Here is a 17,333-nt window from a genome sequence, read left to right as displayed (position 1 = left end):
ATTTACCTGAGTAACCCCACATCAAGGTTATGTTACTGTGCTGAGTTTATGAGACCACACTGGTGAGAAGGGGAAGGCTGTGGTGGGCTGTGTGCATGAAAATGGCAAAGTCCCAGCAGTCCTGAATATCTGTGTATTTTATATATATATATATATATATATATATAGTTGATCATTCAGTCATGTCCGACTCTTTGCAACCCCATGGACTGCACCATGCCAGGCTTCCCTGTCCTTCACTATCTCCCGAAGTTTGCTCAAACTCACATCCATTGAGTCAGTGATGCCATCCAACCATCTCATTCTCTGTTGCCCTCTTCTCCTGCCCTCAGTCTTTCCCAGCATCAGAGTCTTTTCCAGTGAATTGGTTCTTCTCATCAGGTGGCCAAAGGATTTAAGCTGCTATTTCAGCATCAGTCCTTCCAATGGCTATTCAAAGTTGATTTCCTTTAGGATTGACTGGTTTGATCTCCTTACAGTCCAAGGGACTCTCAAGAGTTTTTCAGCACTACAGTTTGAAAGCACCAAGTCTTTAATGCTCAGCCTCCTTTATGGTCCAACTCTCATGTTTTTACATGATTACTGGAAAAACCATAGCTTTGACTGTATGGACCTTTGTCAGCAAAGTGATGTCTCTGGTTTTTAATATGCTGTCTAGATTTGTCATAGCTTTTCTTCTAAGGAGCAAGTGTCCTTTAATTTCATGGCTGCAGTCACCATCTGCAGTGATTTTGGAGTCCAAGGGAATAAAGTCTGTCACTGTTTCCATTACATACACACAGACACACACAGACAGATATACTTACATGAAATATAGTATATTGTATATATTAGATGTAAACATGAAATAAAATAATCTTTAAAGTATTGATAAATTTACAGGGCAAATATTCCTTTTCCAAAATATACTTTCCATAACACAGAAATGAGACATAAGAGTCAAGAACAATATATTTCATTAATTTATTTAGTGATTTTTGAGTACATAGTAGGAAAGTAACATGTTGTACTAGAAAAATAACACTGAACAAGCAGGGACTTCACACAGCTGATACTTTAGGAGAGAAAGGTGGAAATAATAAGAATGATAATAATAGAAATAACAATATTAATAATAATAATGAATTATAATCAACATTTTAGAATTGTACCCAGGGTACCTAAATCCATCTAACAGGGCAAGGATAGAAGGCTTTGTTGAGAAAAAATTGTTAAACAATTTTTTTTTTTGCTTTGAAAACTTGTGAATAGCCAAAGAATATGACCAAATTTGTGCTTTGTAAGAGCCTCCCGTGGAGAATGAATTGGATTTGGGGGTGGAGTCACACAGGATGAAGGTAGAACTTTTCCCAGTTCTTTGGGAGGAGTCTTCTAGAAGATCTGATCCTTTCAAACAGGCGAAAACACATTAGGGAGCTGGGAAATCCATCCCAGGACTGGATGCCCATGTGTCAGCCTGCATGTGAGCATGTGAAAAGCAGGATGGTCATCAGGCTTGGTTCATTCTGGGCCTGGGGAGAGACGTTGGTTCACTGGTAGGCAGGTCGATGGAGGAGGCCCTCCTCTCTGGGTGCCAAGTGGGCAAGGGCCCATGTTCCCCTTGTGTTCTCCCTGCAGGCAAGGTACCTTTCCCAACTTGCCCATGTTTTGACTTGTGATCAGTTTAGACCGTTATTCGGCAAACAGAACTCTTATTCCATAGGAGATATTGCTATTCTGTTGTCTTGGCTCGTGACTTCTAATTCTCTGAGCAGGTCTGCATTGTATTCTCCTGGCTGTAGAAATTTTCCTTTCTAAAATCGACTTTCTAAATGAAGCCTCAAGAGTTATAAGATATGGACAAACTGCAATATAGCTCAGAAAATCTTGAGAGCTATTTAAAATCAAAATCAAAACAAACCCCCCTTTTTTTTTATTGAGTCAGAAGCCTAGAAGTTAATAAGTAAAATAATCTCACTTGTTATTCTCACCCCACCCCTAATTTCAAATCCACATGTATCTTGTAAATTCTGTATTATGTTGTCATTGAGCCTGACTAGACAACATGGGTTAACTGCAGATGAACTGCTGCAATGCAGGTGGGTGATACATCTTCTTGGGACCAAAGCATATGCATGATCAGACAGCTGTTGCATGACTTCATGCCTAATCCTCGACATGTGGATTGTGAAAAAAAAAAATAACATAGGGGGAGCAGAAGGCCGCTTCATCCCAGGAATATCTGAATCCTTCCAGCTAGAAGCTATCATTGAGCGAAATGAGTCACTGCTAGTCTTAAAATGGAACAGAATTTGAATATTCTGAAATTCAACTCTCAATGTTAAGCCAGACTTAGGACTTGTCGTTGAGAGTGTACCAAGTGCTTGAAAGGTTCTTGCTTTGCTGTAGAGCGTTGGATGATCTCTAATACTCAGAATCACAAAAAATTACACTCTTAAGTAGTCACAGATGTCCTTGGAGAGGATGGTTTCTCATGCGTACTGATACAGTTACGTTTGATTGTTTCATTTTCCTTTTGGCATGATATATGCCATAGTAATCAAAATCCAAGCTCTAATTTTACTTGCTGAGTTTCCACATTTATTTGTTGATGACTGATACATGATTTATGAACATGTGCACTTCTGTCTACATGTATGTGCTAGTATTTCCCTTCTTTAAAGTTTGAATGTTAATTCCTTTAGTAAAAGAGCTATTTTTAGCTGACTTGCATTCCACATATTTAGGGTAAAGTTTATTCCCTTTGATAATCATTTGCAACTCCAGAAGTAAGTTATAAAGTTTTTATGGAACAACATTTGAAATTATGAGAATTTTGAAAATTCAGTCCTTGGTGAGAATCTTTATCTGATAGGATATAGACTGAATAATTTTATTAAAAGCAGACTTCTACTTGAATCTGTAAATCTGTCTTATCATCTTCATATCTTAATTGACTAATTATTCCATGAAAAACTATCAGATTTCACTGTAATTTTTTGTCTTCAGTAGTCATAATTTGGGGTTTACCAGGTGACTCTAGCTTCCCAGGTAGCGCTAGTGGTAAAGAACCTGCACGCCCATGTAGGGGACATAAGAGATGTGGGTTCTATCTGTGGGTTGGGAAGGTCCCCTGAAGGAGGGCATGGGAACCCACTCCAGTATTCTTGCCTAGAGAATTCCATGGACAGAGGAGCCTGGTGGGCTACAGTCCATGGGGTCACAAAGAGTTGGACACGACTAAAATGACTTAGCATGCACACACACAATCATAATTTGATGTTGTAATAGTAAACGTAGTATATAGATTGTTTGACATGATCCTCAGACGGTATTTTTAGACTGTGCAATAGATGCCTTTGGAAACATAAGTGCATATCATTTTTAAAACATATAAAAGCATTTGTAAAATGTACTAGGGACACATTGAAAGCAATGCTACAGCAAATCCTTTTGCAAAGTAAAGAATATTCATACCATGAATACTGACCACCGTTTTGTTTTATCTTTCTGGATTCTTCTGCTTTAGAATGTTCCTAAACAGGGTTGTTTTTCTCTGTGAAAGGATTAAAGACTGTCCTCTCTCCGATCTAACTTCTTCAGTAGCATCTTTTCCTCACTTCAACATCTGGTAAAGCAGCCTGCAGACAAGAAAGAATCTCCTGCAGGGAATGCAATTTTGGGCCTCCTTTGTAAAGAGGATTTGAAATAAAGCCAGGCCTGGTTATGAGCCACCCATCCATTTTAATATAGCCTTTGCTGATTTCGCTTGGAGTAATCCTTACAATCATTCGTAAAGGAACTGCAATCTGCTGTGCTCTGTTTGTGGTTTCTGAGAGTCATTTCTCTCTCTTCTACACTCTTCCCTTACCACGATTTTCTCTGAGCCAGCCTGTCTAGCCCAGTCCTGCATATAAATAGATCCAAGTTCGGATTTCTTGAGCACTAATGCCCTGCTATTGCTGGGTTATGTGAAACCCTTTCTTATGTTGAACACAAGAAGCCCATGATTATTGGTACCACAGATTCTCACATTCTTAATCAGTTCCACCTGGCCAATAAACAGTAAAGCCATGACAGCTTCTCTTCTGTGTGGGTTTCCTACTTTATGGGGAATAAAACTGTCCTCAGTGTGATTTAGGAATCCCTTTGATGTCTGCTAGTTTACTGTATTGGTATTTCAGGAGTGTTGGCAGTCACTGGTGAGACTGCACTACTGACATCTCAGAACTGTGGCAGTGAGCTCACTCAGCTAAATAGTGGGGGAAACACAGCTGGTAACACATTTTCTTTTACTGAGATCCATCAGAGAAAAATTTAGAAATGGTCTTTTTGAAACAAGCAAGGCCAAAGGTGGTTAGATTTCTTTCAAATATAGAGAAAGGAAATAAATAAGAGGGGATGGGGAGAGAGAGTAGGGATGAAAAAAAGGGACAAAGAAGCTGGAATGTAATTTTGTGATCCCCGTGAAAATTCCAATTTTTTTTTTTTTTTTTTTGCAATGGTACTTTGTTAAAATCATGGCTGGAAATCAAACTCCTTGTCTGCAAGTTAAAGAAATAAAACTAGACTAATTATTAGCTTTTCTGTATTGAACTGGCTAGTAAATAAAAGTGCAGTCTGCAAATTTCAGGAAAGAGAGGAGTATTAGGAACATTCTTTCTCAGTCCCTTTCCAGCTCCAAGTTTGAGGTCTTTTTATTTTCAGTGCATGGTTTTGGTAATATGTTGATGTTTCATGGGGGGTTGGTTTTGTTTATGTTTTTATTTTTTCTGACCAATTTGTTAGGACATTTGAAGTGGGAAACTAAATGGTGCAGGAGGTTAACGCCTATCAGATCAAAAGAGACAAGAAACTGGGGCATCGTGAAACAGTGAATGCTTTGCAAACTTTCAGAGCTCTCACTGGTTGGCACTATTTATTTTGAACTATTTATTTTAACCATGCTAACCATTAACTTAAAAACTGTAACTCATTTGGACTTCGAAATAGTTTTGTTACATAGTGCCCTTCTTTGTATTAGCATTACATACCATTATCTTTAATTATTTGGGTCACTGTTTGAATGAAATAAATGTCATCAGCCTTATCATTACTGTCATCATCACGTTTTAAAGATAAGTAATATTAATTGGCTACCATTTAAAGAGTTTAGGAGAAAGTTCTGTAATATATGAGAGAGAACTCTTCTGTGAGTGTGACCGAGAGTCACTTATCACATACGTGATAATTATTGGCAACATCTGTGTATGCTTTTAAAGTTTTTTTTTGAAGTGGGCCTTTTTTAAAGTCTTTATTGAGTTTATTACAATATTGCTTCTGTTTCATATTTTGATTTTCTGACTGCCAAGGCATCTGGGATCTTATCTCCCCGACCAGGGATCGAACCTGTGCCCCCTGATTGGAAGACACAGTCTTAACCACTGGGCCACCAGGGAAGTCCCATCTGTATATAAAGATCCACAGTTTCTCCTAAAGTATCCTCCTCCCAAATTAGTTAATGCACCTTAATGAATATTTTTAAAATATTGCTTTAGTTTTCTAAAACTCTCACTGTAAAGATTTATTGATCTATATTGCAGATGGTGAAATAAGCAGAGACAGTGCAGTGTGTTAACAATGAGCAGGATGTGTGTGTGTGTGTGTGTGTGTGTGAATGTGTTTAAGATTATTTAACAAACATGTACTGAGCACCTATTATTCAGGTGTTGGGTACTGTAATAAAGTACCAGAACTATAAAAATAAATAAGACCTAGTCCCTATTCTTGGGAATTATATAGTATGATGGGGTGACAGATTTTCAAATAAATAATTATAATTGAAAGTGGTAGTACTAAAATAGAGGCTGACTTTGCCTGAGGGAATTGAGGAAGCCTCTCCAAAGAGGTGCCTCTTAAACTGAGTTTTGAGTGACAAACTTGGGTTTGGGAAGAGCAGGACAGAGAAGAATATTTTGAAAGGAGAAGTCTGAAAAGGCGTCAAGAAGTGAAGTATATGACCTGTCTGGAAAGAGCTGGAGTATGGAAAAAAGGGACAAGAATTAAGCATTGAAAGTTCTTTCCCTGCTTAAGTTGTACTTGTTAGTTGCTCTGACAAAAAGTTTATGAGGGAGCAGGTTGATGCTTATGAACAACATTCCACAAATGTAGCTAATTGGAAATATTATAGAATAAGAGTTAAAAATACAGCAATTTGAAACCAAAATGATGGAGTTTCTAGCCAGTACTTCATGAACACATATCAAATTCTTTCAGGATTATTACAAGTGCTTTTATTAGTTCCTCATGCATTCGTTAATAATTCACATTTAATCTTTTAAAATGTATTTGAAACAATAAAGATTTTGATAGCTTTATATATTTGACCAAAGTTAACAAAGTAATTTCTTACACTTATATAAAGTCAACATTTCTAGTTGACTTTAGGGGAGAAAACAATTTCAGCATTGAAAAAATTGGATTTCAGTAAATCCTAAGTGTGAAGGGAAACAACTTTGTTTTATCTTGGGTTTTGTGTACATGAGTTAATATGAATAATATTTTGTGTCATGTGTTCCAAAAAGATTTATTCAAATAGTAATAAGTTGTTACATCATTCTAACTGAAACTTGATGAGCAAGAGATGCTCAGTTAACTTTCTCCTTGCAGCAAGCCCACCTCTTTCACACTTGGGGTAGCCAGAGAGTGACATGGCAAAATATCGTTTGAAATGCTTACATTTCTAAACTTAAAATAACATAGAGTAAGACTTTGGCTTAGGAAGTGATGTGGGAAACCACTGAGGAATACCTTACTGGACTATAACAAGTTTTTTTTTGTTTTCCCCTGTGTAAGTATAATTTCCTAAGGAAAATTTAAATATTTTAGCCTGTATTATATTATAGGAAATTGCTTATTAAAAAAAAACAGAATATTATTTAACCTTTAAAAAGAAGGAAATCTTATATACTGTAATACAGATGAACCTTGAGGATGTTATACTACATGAAATAAGGTGGTCATGAAAGACCAATATTGCATGATTCCATCTATATGAGTTATCTAAAGTAGTCAAACTCATAAAGAAAGTAGAATGGTGGTTGCTAGACATTGGGGGGAAGCTGAAAATTGTTGTTCAGTAGTATAGAACTACTATTCTATAGTAGTATAGAATTTCAGTTTGACAAGATGCAAAATTCTAAAAATGCTGTGAATATATTAACAGTTTACTGTACTGTATACTTAGAAATGGGGAAGATGGTAAATTTTATGTCCATATGTTGTTTATTATGATTTAAAAAAACAACAAAGCAACCAAAGGTATTCATTCTACGTGAAGATTCACATTAAAAACCATACTTTTCATGATACATCTGTTTAAATCATTGTAATGTAGTATGAACATGTTTTTGAGACTGGGCACATACCTTTTTAAATCAATTAAAATAACTGAAGATACAATGTGTAGGGTTGTGTAGGATATGAAACTGTCTGTTGTAGTTGATGTTTTCATTATACAGATGAGATTTTTGCTACTTGTAGATGTCATTCTTCGATTAAGGCGTTGTTTCATGCATGCGAGCAGAAAACCATTTCCTTTCCCTGAAGTCACACTTCATTGTTTCTTTATTTACTTCATACACAAGAAAGGCTTGTCCTGCCTCCTTTGCGTTGCGGCCGATGGTGTAAAAAATCCTTGAGTGAGGAACTATTAATATAACAATATACCAAATATTGTTATACCTAAATAGACTATTGCAGGGCACAGACAGAATCTTGTGTGCACCAGGACCGAGGAAAAAGAAGCAGTGACCTCACAGGAAACTAACCCAGACTTGCCTGGGAGTGTCCAGGTGTCTCCAACAGAGGTGTGGGGGCAGTGAGTATAGCAGTACATGCATGGGATCTTATCTTCATTAACTAAACAGTAGTTTCAGTTCAGTTCAGTTCATTTCAGTCGCTCAGTCGTGCCCGACTCATTGCGATCCCATGAATCACAGCACACCAGGCCTCCCTATCCATCACCATCTCCCGGAGATTGCTCAGACTCACATCCATCGAGTCAGTGATGCCATCCAGCCATCTCATCCTCATCCTCTGTCGTCCCCTTTACCTCCTGCCCCCAATCCCTCCCAGCATCAGAGTCTTTTCCAAAGAGTCACCTCTTCGCATGAGGTGGCCAAAGTACTGGAGTTTCAGCTTTAGCATCATTCTTTCCAAAGAACACCCAGGACTGATCTCCGTTAGAATGGACTGGTTGGATCTCGTTGCAGTCCAAGGGACTCTCAAGAGTCTTATCCAACACCACAGTTCAAAAACATCAATTCTTGGCGCTCAGCTTTCTTCACAGTTCAACTCTCACATCCATACATGACTACTGGAAAAACCATAGCCTTGACTAGACGGACCTTTGTTGGTAAAGTAATGTCTCTGCTTTTGAATATGCTACCTAGGTTGGTCATAACTTTCCTTCCAAGGAGTAAGTGTCTTTTAATTTCATGGCTGCAATCACCATCTGCAGTGATTTTGGAGCCCAGAAAAATAAAGTCTGACACTGTTTCCTCATCTATTTCCCATGAAGTGATGGGACCGGATGCCATGATCTTCGTTTTCTGAATGTTGAGCTTTAAGCCAACATTTTCACTCTCCTCTTTCACTTTCATAAGAGGCTTTTTAGTTCTTCTTCACTTTCTGCCATAAGGGTGGTGTCATCTGCATATCTGAGGTTATTGATATTTCTCCCAGCAATCTTGATTCCAGCTTGTGCTTCTTCCAGACCAGCATTTCTCATAATGTACTCTGCATAGAAGTTAAATAAGCAGAGTGACAATATACAGCCTTGACGTACTCCTTTTCCTATTCGGAACCAGTCTGTTGTTCCATGTCCAGTTCTAACTGGTGCTTCCTGACCTGCACACAGATTTCTCAAGAGGCAGGTCAGGTGGTCTGGTAATCCCATCTCTCTCAGAATTTTCCACAGTTTGTTGTGATCCACATAGTCAAAGGCTTTGGCATAGTCAATAAAGCAGAAATAGATGTTTTTCTGGAACTCTCTTGCTTTTTCCATGATCCAACGGATGTTGGCAATTTGATCTCTAGTTCCTCTGCCTTTTCTAAAACCAGCTTGAACATCTGGAAGTTCACGATTTATGTATTGCTGAAGCCTGGCTTGGAGAATTTTGAGCATTACTTTACTAGCGTGTGAGATGAGTGCATCTGTGTGGTAGTTTGAGCATTCTTTGGCATTGCCTTTCTTTGGGATTGAAATGAAAACTGACATTTTCCAGTCCTGTGGCCACTGCTGAGTTTTCCAAATTTGCTGGCATATTGAGTGCAGCACTTTCACAGCATCATCTTTCAGGATTTGAAATAGCTCCACTGGAATTCCATCACCTCCACTAGCTTTGTTTGTAGTGATACCTTCTAAGGCCCACTTGACTTCACATTCCAGGATGTCTGGCTCTAGGTGAGTGATCACACCATCAATATTATCTTGGTCATGAAGATCTTTTTTGTGCAGTTCTTCTGTGTATTCTTGTCACGTCTTCTTAATATCTTCTGCTTCTGTTAGGTCCATACCATTTCTGTCCTTTATCGAGCCCATCTTTGCATGAAACATTCCCTTGGTGTCTCTAATTTTCTTGAAGAGACCTCTAGGCTTTCCCATTCTGTTCTTTTCCTCTGTTTCTTTGCATTGATCACAGAGGAAGGCTTTCTTATCTCTTCTTGCTATTCTTTGGAACTCTGCATTCAGATGCTTATATCTTTCCTTTTCTCCTTTGCTTTTTGCTTCTCTTCTTTACATAGCTATTTGTAAGGCCTCCCCAGACAGCCATTTTGCTTTTTTGCATTTCTTTTCCATGGGGATGGTCTTGATCCCTGTCTCCTGTACAATGTTATGAACCTCAGTCCATAGTTCATCAGACACTCTTATCAATCAGATCTAGGCCCTTAAATCTATTTCTCACTTCCACTGTATAATCATAAGGGATTTGATTTAGGTCATACCTGCATGGTCTAGTGGTTTTCCCTACTTTCTTCAATTTAAGTCTGAATTTGGCAATAAGGTGCTCATGATCTGAGCCACAGTCAGCTCCTGGTCTTGTTTTTGCTGCCTATATAGAGCTTCTCCATCTTTGGCTGCCAAAAATATAATCAGTCTCATTTCGGTGTTAACTACCTGGTGATGTCCATGTGTAGAGTCTTCTCTTGTGTTGTTGGAAGAGGATGTTTGCTATGACCAGTGCATTCTCTTGGCAAAACTCTATTAGCCTTTGCCCTGCTTCATTCCGTATCCCAAGGCCAAATTTGCCTGTTACTCGAGGTGTTTCTTGACTTCCTACTTTTGCAGTTCCCTATAATGAAAAGGACATCTTTTTTGGGTTGTTAGTTCTAAAAGTTCTTTATAGAACCAAACCACCATAGTTTGGCCCCAGGTAAATAGCAGGGAGGGAACACAGTTCCACCCATCAATGGAAAATTGGATTAAAGATTTACTGAGCATGGCCCTGCCCATCAGAACAAGACCCAGTTTCCCCCTCAGTCAGTCTCTCCCATCAGGAAGCTTCCATAAGCTTCTTATCCTTCTCCATTAGGGGCTTCCCTGGTGGCTCAGAGGTTAAAGCGTCTGCCTCCAATGTGGGAAAACTGGGTTTAATCCCTGGGTCGGGAAGATCCCCTGGAGAAGGAAATGGCAACCCACTCCAGTATTCTTGCCTGGAGAATCCCATGGACAGAGGAGCTTGGTAGGCTACAGTCAACAGGGTCACAAAGAGTCGGACATGACTGAGTGACTTCACTTTCACTTTTCACTTTCACCTTCTTATTAGAGGGCAGACAGACTGAAAACTATGGGCCCAAATATCGGCTCAATAAAGGATAGAAATGGTACCGAAGCAGAAGATATTAAGAAGAGGTGGCAAGAATACACAGAACAACTATGCAAAAAAGATCTTCATGACCCAGATAATAATGATGGTGTGATCACTCACCTAGAGCCAGACATCCTGGAATTGAAGTCAAGTGGGCCTTAGGAAGCATCATTATGAACAAAGCAAGGGGAGGTGATGAAATTCCAGTTGATCTATTTCAAATTGTGAAAGATGATCCTGTGAAAGTGCTGCACTCAATATGCCAGCAAATTTGGAAAACTCAGCAGTGGCCACAGGACTGAAAAAGGTCAGTTTTCATTCCAATCCCGAAGAAAGGCAATGCCAAAGAATACTCAAACTACTGCACAGTTGTACTCATCTCACATGCTAGTAAAGGAAATGCTCAAAATTCTCCAAGCCAGGCTTCATCAGTACATTAACCATGAACTTCTAGATGTTCAAGCCAGTTTTAGGAAAGGCAAAGGAACCAGAGATCAAATTGCCAACATCTGCTGGATCATCAAAAAAGGAAGAGAGTTCCAAAAAAACATCTATTTCTGCTTTATTGACTATGCCAAAGCCTTTGACTGTGTGGATCACCACAAACTGTGGAAACTTCTAAAAGAGATAGGAATACCAGACCACTTGACCTTCCTCTTGAGAAGTCTGTATGCAAGTCAGGAAGCAAAAGTTAGAACTGGACATGGAACACCAGACTGGTTCCAAATAGGAAAAGGAGTACGTCAAGTCTGTATATCGTCACCCTGCTTATTTAACTTATATGCAGAGCACCTCATGAGAAATGCTGGACTGGATGAGCACAAGTTGGAATCAAGATTGCTGGGAGAAATATCAATAACCTCAGATAAGCAGATACCACCCTTATGGCAGAAAGTGAAGAAGAAATGAGCCTCTTGATGAAAGTGAAAGAGGAGAGTGAAAAAGTTGGCTTAAAGCTCAACATTCAGAAAACGAAGATCATGGCATCTGGTCACATCACTTCATGGGAAATAGATGGGGAAACAGTGGAAACAGTGACAGACTTTATTGTTTGAGGGCTCCAATATCACTTCAGGTGCGACTGCAGACATGAAATTAAAAGATGCTTACTCCTTGGAACAAAAGTTATTACCAAACAAGACAGTGTATTAAAAAGCAGAGATTACTTTGCCAACAAAGTCTGTCTAATCAAGGCTATGGTTTTCCAGTAGCCATACATGTAAGAGTTGGACTGTAAAGAAAGCTGAGCACCAAAGACTTGATGCTTTGAACTGTGATTTTGGAGGAGACTTTGGAGGAGATCCAACTGGTCCATCCTCCAGGAGATCAGTCCTGAATATTCATTGGAAGGACTGATGGCTGAAGCTGAAACTCCAATACTTTGGCTACCTGATGTAAAGAACTGACTCATTGGAAAAGCCCCTGATGCTAGGAAAGATATAAGGCAGGAGGAAAAGTGGATGACAGAGGATGAGATGGTTGGATGGCATCATGGACTCAATGAACATGAGTTTGAATAAATTCCGGAGGTTAGTGATGGACATTAAGCCTGGTGCACTGCGGTCCATGGGGTCACAAAGAGTTGGACATGACTGAGCAACTGATCCGAGCTGAACTGATACCTAATATAATGACCCTGGGAGTTTGAGAAGCTCTGGGGCTGTTCTTGAGCAGTACTTCTTACTGAAGTATTTTAGTCAGAGCCAGGAGGAACTGGGCTGACAGATGGTGATGAGACCATCCTGAAACACATTTCCTGTTTTCGTTTGTTTCAGTTCAGACATTGGGTTAGTTGCAACCAGAGTTGTAGTTGTGATTATATTTCCTGGGTCGTGGGATTTTCTAAGCCTCTGATAGCATCCCTCAGGTATGTAGAGGCGATGACCTGCTTCTGGAGTTATCAGTCATCCATTTCTAAGACTATTAGATTACCTAGATTCTCTGGTTAACCTCCGATATGAATATTACCAAAGCAGATAGAAACCTCACCTTCCATTTGTTGATGTGTCCACTAGCAAATCATTAAGAATTTTCACAGGAGTTTTAGTAAGGATACTGCTCTCTGCTTCTCTTCTTCCTCCTGCCATTTCACTTATCATCTTTTAACATAATGTATAATTTACTTATTTATTATGTTTTTAATCTATGTTCCCTCCACCCTTCTCCAGAAAGGCAGAGATCTTTCTGTCGCTTTTGTTCCCTGATGCGTCCCACACATCTAGAACGATGCCTGGCCTGAGTAGATATCCTCTAAATATTTTTGAAATGAGATAGTCACAGATTTAAACCTCAAAAGGATTAAACAATGTATGCTTTCCTTTGATTACAAATACATACACCAGTGACGTCCAGATCTCTGCCTCTCTTTACCTCTCGTTAGAACTCCGCCTCGACCTTTAGGCTCTTGTAAACAATTGCAGGGCTTCCCAGGTGGTACAGTGGTAAAGAGTGCCTGCCAATTCAGGAGATGCAGAAGATGACTGATTCAGACATGACTGAGCACACACACACACAGCCAGTTATTAAGCATTTCTGAAACTATTCTTTTAAGTGGTTGCTTATGTATATGCTCACTCGCTTAGTTGTATCTGACTCTTTGCAACCCCAAGGGGCTGTAGTGTGCCAAGCTCCTCTGTCCATGGGATTTCTCAAGCAAGGATACTGGAATGTGTTGTGGTTTCCTACTCCGGGGGATCTTTCCGACTTAGGGATTGAACCCGAGTTTCCTGCATTGGCAGGTGGATTGTTTACCACTGTGCCACCTGGGAAGCATATAACAATTGACTGGTACTCTAGAATTCAAATGTAGGGTTGTATACTTAAGAGCAAGATCATGTTATCACACAGCCGTGGTTCAGTTGAAGCCTAGTCATTGTGTAACTTTGGCTAAGTTGTTTAAATTCTCTTAAACTTAGTTCCTTCATCGGTAAAAGTGCTACCATAATATTTAATTATTGGGATGCCATGAAGTTTAAATGATCTTATTTTGCACACTTAAAGCTCTCAATGAGTGGTAACTGCAATGAGAAGGAATAATTATTCTGGTAGTTAGAATTCCTTTATCACCACATTTCTAAAAGTACTTTAGTACATACATTTTAGTATGACCAATGTTACCCTATGGAAAATCAGTATAGCATTCGTTTTTCCCATATTTCCCACTAGCAATATCAGGAAGGAATGGTCCAGAATAAAAATATTACTCTTTATATGAATCAAGGTTCAGCTGGCCATTTCTTGCAAGTCATTAAGTGACTCACTTGAGAAAATCCCATTAATTATGATTTCTGCTGGAAGAGATGGAAAGGGTAGAGCATTTTCTTTTTCTACCATTTTTACATTTAAGGCAAATTCTTAAATGCATTCACATTTCTTGAGTAGAATTCATGGTAAATAACCAATTTCCTGACACATAGTTTTGATCATTTTAATCTCCCTGATTTGTTCTCAGAGTTAATTCTGAAGGCTTTACCTTCACTGGTGGGACCAGAATATGAAGACTCTGAGTGTTCTGAGTTGATACAAAAGTTCTAGGCTGCAAGCTGCCGACTGCTATTCATCTGTCTCTTAAGGAACCAGTAAGAACTCAAGTAAGAGCTGTGGTAAGAACTAGTCAGAGGGTGTATGGAAGTGACTCCTTTGGTGCTGTCAGTAGCTGCTATGTGATTTTGGGCAAATCATTTCCCCTTTTTGAATTGTATGAAGTTTAATGTCCATTTAAAAATTATGTATTTATTATTATTATATTTTTGCCTATCCTGTGTCATCATTGCCTCACGGGCTTTTCTCTAGTTGCAGCGAGCGGGGACTACTTAGTAGTTATGGTGCCTGGGCTTCTGGTTGCGGGGCCTCTCTTGTTGCAGAGCTTCTCTTATGGGCACAGGCTCTAGGGTGGGCGGGCGTCAGTAGTTGTCTCCTGAGGGCCCAGTAGTTGTGGTTTCCAGGCTTTAGAGCACAGGTTCAATATACCTGTGGTGCTCTGCGGTATGTGGGATCTTCCCGGATCAGGGATAGAACCCTTGTCTCCTGCATCGGCGGGCTGATTCTTTACCACTGAGCCACCAGGGAGGCCCTAATGTCCTTTTTTTTTTTTTTTTTAAATTTTAAAATCTTTAATTCTTACATGTGTTCCCAAACATGAACCCCCCTCCCACCTCCCTTTTAAAGTAAACAGTGCTGTCCTATGAAGGTAGTGTTACTGCCTTTTTGAAAACTGAATTCTTTCACAATGATAATCTTGGATATGCAGGGACTTTGATTCTAAACAGTCTGGCAAAATGCATAATTTGATAAGCCCTTATTTACACAAAGATCTTCCCTGATAGCTCAGTCGGTAAAGAATCTGCCTGCAATGCAGGAGACCCTGGTTCCATTCCTGGATCAGGAAGATCCGCTGAAGGAGGGATAGGCTACCCACTCCAATGTTCTTGAGTTTCCTTGTGGCTCAGCTGGTAAAGACTTGGTCGCAATGCGGGAGACCTGGGTTCGATCCCTGGGTTGGGAAGATCCCCTGGAGAAGGGAGGGGCTACCCACTCCAGTATTCTGGCCTGGAGAATTCCATGGACTGTGTAGTCCATGAGGTCACAAAGAGTCGGACTTGACTGGGAAACTTTCACTTTCAAGGTAAAAGGTCAGTGGAGTTTTTTAAACTTCAGTGACATTTGATAAACTCCCCAAATTAAGAAGGAGATAGCCAGGGAATCATTTAATAAAAGTTGAGAAAAATTAGATCATGTGATGGCATTTTCTCCACACTGTCCCGTTTAGCAGAATCTGATGTGTTATGATCTTGGCTTCACTTTGTTCTTTCTCAGTTGTCCACTGTTTCAGGTTCATTCTGTTAATTAGGTATAACAGGCATGTGAATTAGGCCCTGAGTTTTTTTTAAGGCCCTTTGAAAATATGTGAGGAACCCTGGAAACAAATGAGATTCTACAAAATCTTGAAAAAGAAAACCATAAAACCAACATTGATAAATGTTTAATTAAATGTCTGTAGAATATAATAAGTTGGCCTCATTAATTGTTAAAATTAGTGTTCATAAAATTTTCATGTTTGGAAACTATCTGCAGTTTAGATTTCCCTTTTTAAAAAGAATTCCTGAATATGCAAGTTGCTTATAAAAATATAACAAATCATAAATTCACTGAAATGCTTAGCCAAAGAATTTCAGAAGCAAAACTGAAAAAATCCTTCGTGATTTTGTACTAACAAAAAATCATGTTTATGTGTTCTGTGAGTATATTGTAGCATATTGTATAGTAACTAGAATAATAATAATGAATGTTTATGGAATGTTCATTATGTGCCAGATATTATTCTAAGTGTGTGTCAATTATGTTTGTACCATTTATTTTTTCCTTTCTCTCCCTCTGCTTGCATGCGTGCTTGCCAAGTCACTTCAGTTATGTCTGACTCTTTGTGACCCTATGGACTGTAGTCTACAAGGCTGCTCCTTCTATGGAATGCTCCAGACAAGAATACTAGAGTGGGTGGTCATTTCCTTCTCTAGAAATTTTCCTTAAATTTGTCTATTTTTCTCTCCACTGACGCTGGTCTTGTCCCCCCCTGCTCCCAATCTAGAATCTTACTGTCTCTTAACTAAACTACTGCGAAAGTCCTCTTGCCTCCCCACACGTCCCCGACGTTCAGTATCCAGCGGAAGCCTGCTTAAAACTCTTCCGTGTCTCCTATTGCTTCAATAAGAGTATAAAATCCTGAATGTAACCTACAAATCTGCATCATTGTATAAGCAGCCTTGTCCCAGGGCCTCCTCTTTATGCTCTGGTCAGAGATATTGGACATACCATGTGGCCTTCTACCTTGGGGACCGGGAGAGATGGCATGAGCATTGCCCAGGAGGTGTTGGGGCATAAAGACCTATATAAGACGTAGGTTACTATTAAGGAGAGGTTAACAATTGGAGAGGGATGGAAGAAACACACGTTTATTGAGACATGATGATACCTGCGAGTCCTGGCTAAGTGCTTTACATACGCAGTCTCATCAGATAATACACAGAACAGTCTGTGAGGCTGCCATAATTTTGGAGTGAATAAAAGAAGAAACTGACACTATGAGAGGCTGAGTTGCCAGGACAGCACAGCTTGTGAATATCAGCATTGGGATTTGGAACTGGACTCCAAAGGAAATGTTTTTTCCACTTGCTACACCACCTACCTTGTTATTTGACCACCTTTCTAACCCCAGGCTCTTTAAGACAGCAAATAACTTACCCAATAAATGTTGGGTGAATTGAACGCCAGGGTAAATCCTCTCGAGCTTAAGGACTTCTTTGAAGCAAACCACCCCACTTTGTCCTGGAAGCTGAGTTGGTTCTTGTGGAAGCTAAGTGAACTTTTCCCCATAGATCTACATTCATACTGTATTCTGGAGGTCTGAGACTATATTAGCTGTTTACCATGACAGGTAACCTGACTTTCATATTTCTATATACACAGATTCTTTCAGCATGACTCCTTTGAAGCACGGTGCTCTCAAAT

This window comes from Capricornis sumatraensis, chromosome 4, assembly GCF_032405125.1.
Source record: "Capricornis sumatraensis isolate serow.1 chromosome 4, serow.2, whole genome shotgun sequence".
In the NCBI taxonomy this organism is placed as follows: Eukaryota; Metazoa; Chordata; class Mammalia; order Artiodactyla; family Bovidae; genus Capricornis; species Capricornis sumatraensis.
The sequence above is the reverse complement of the archived record's forward strand: the minus strand, read 5'-3'. Positions refer to the sequence as shown.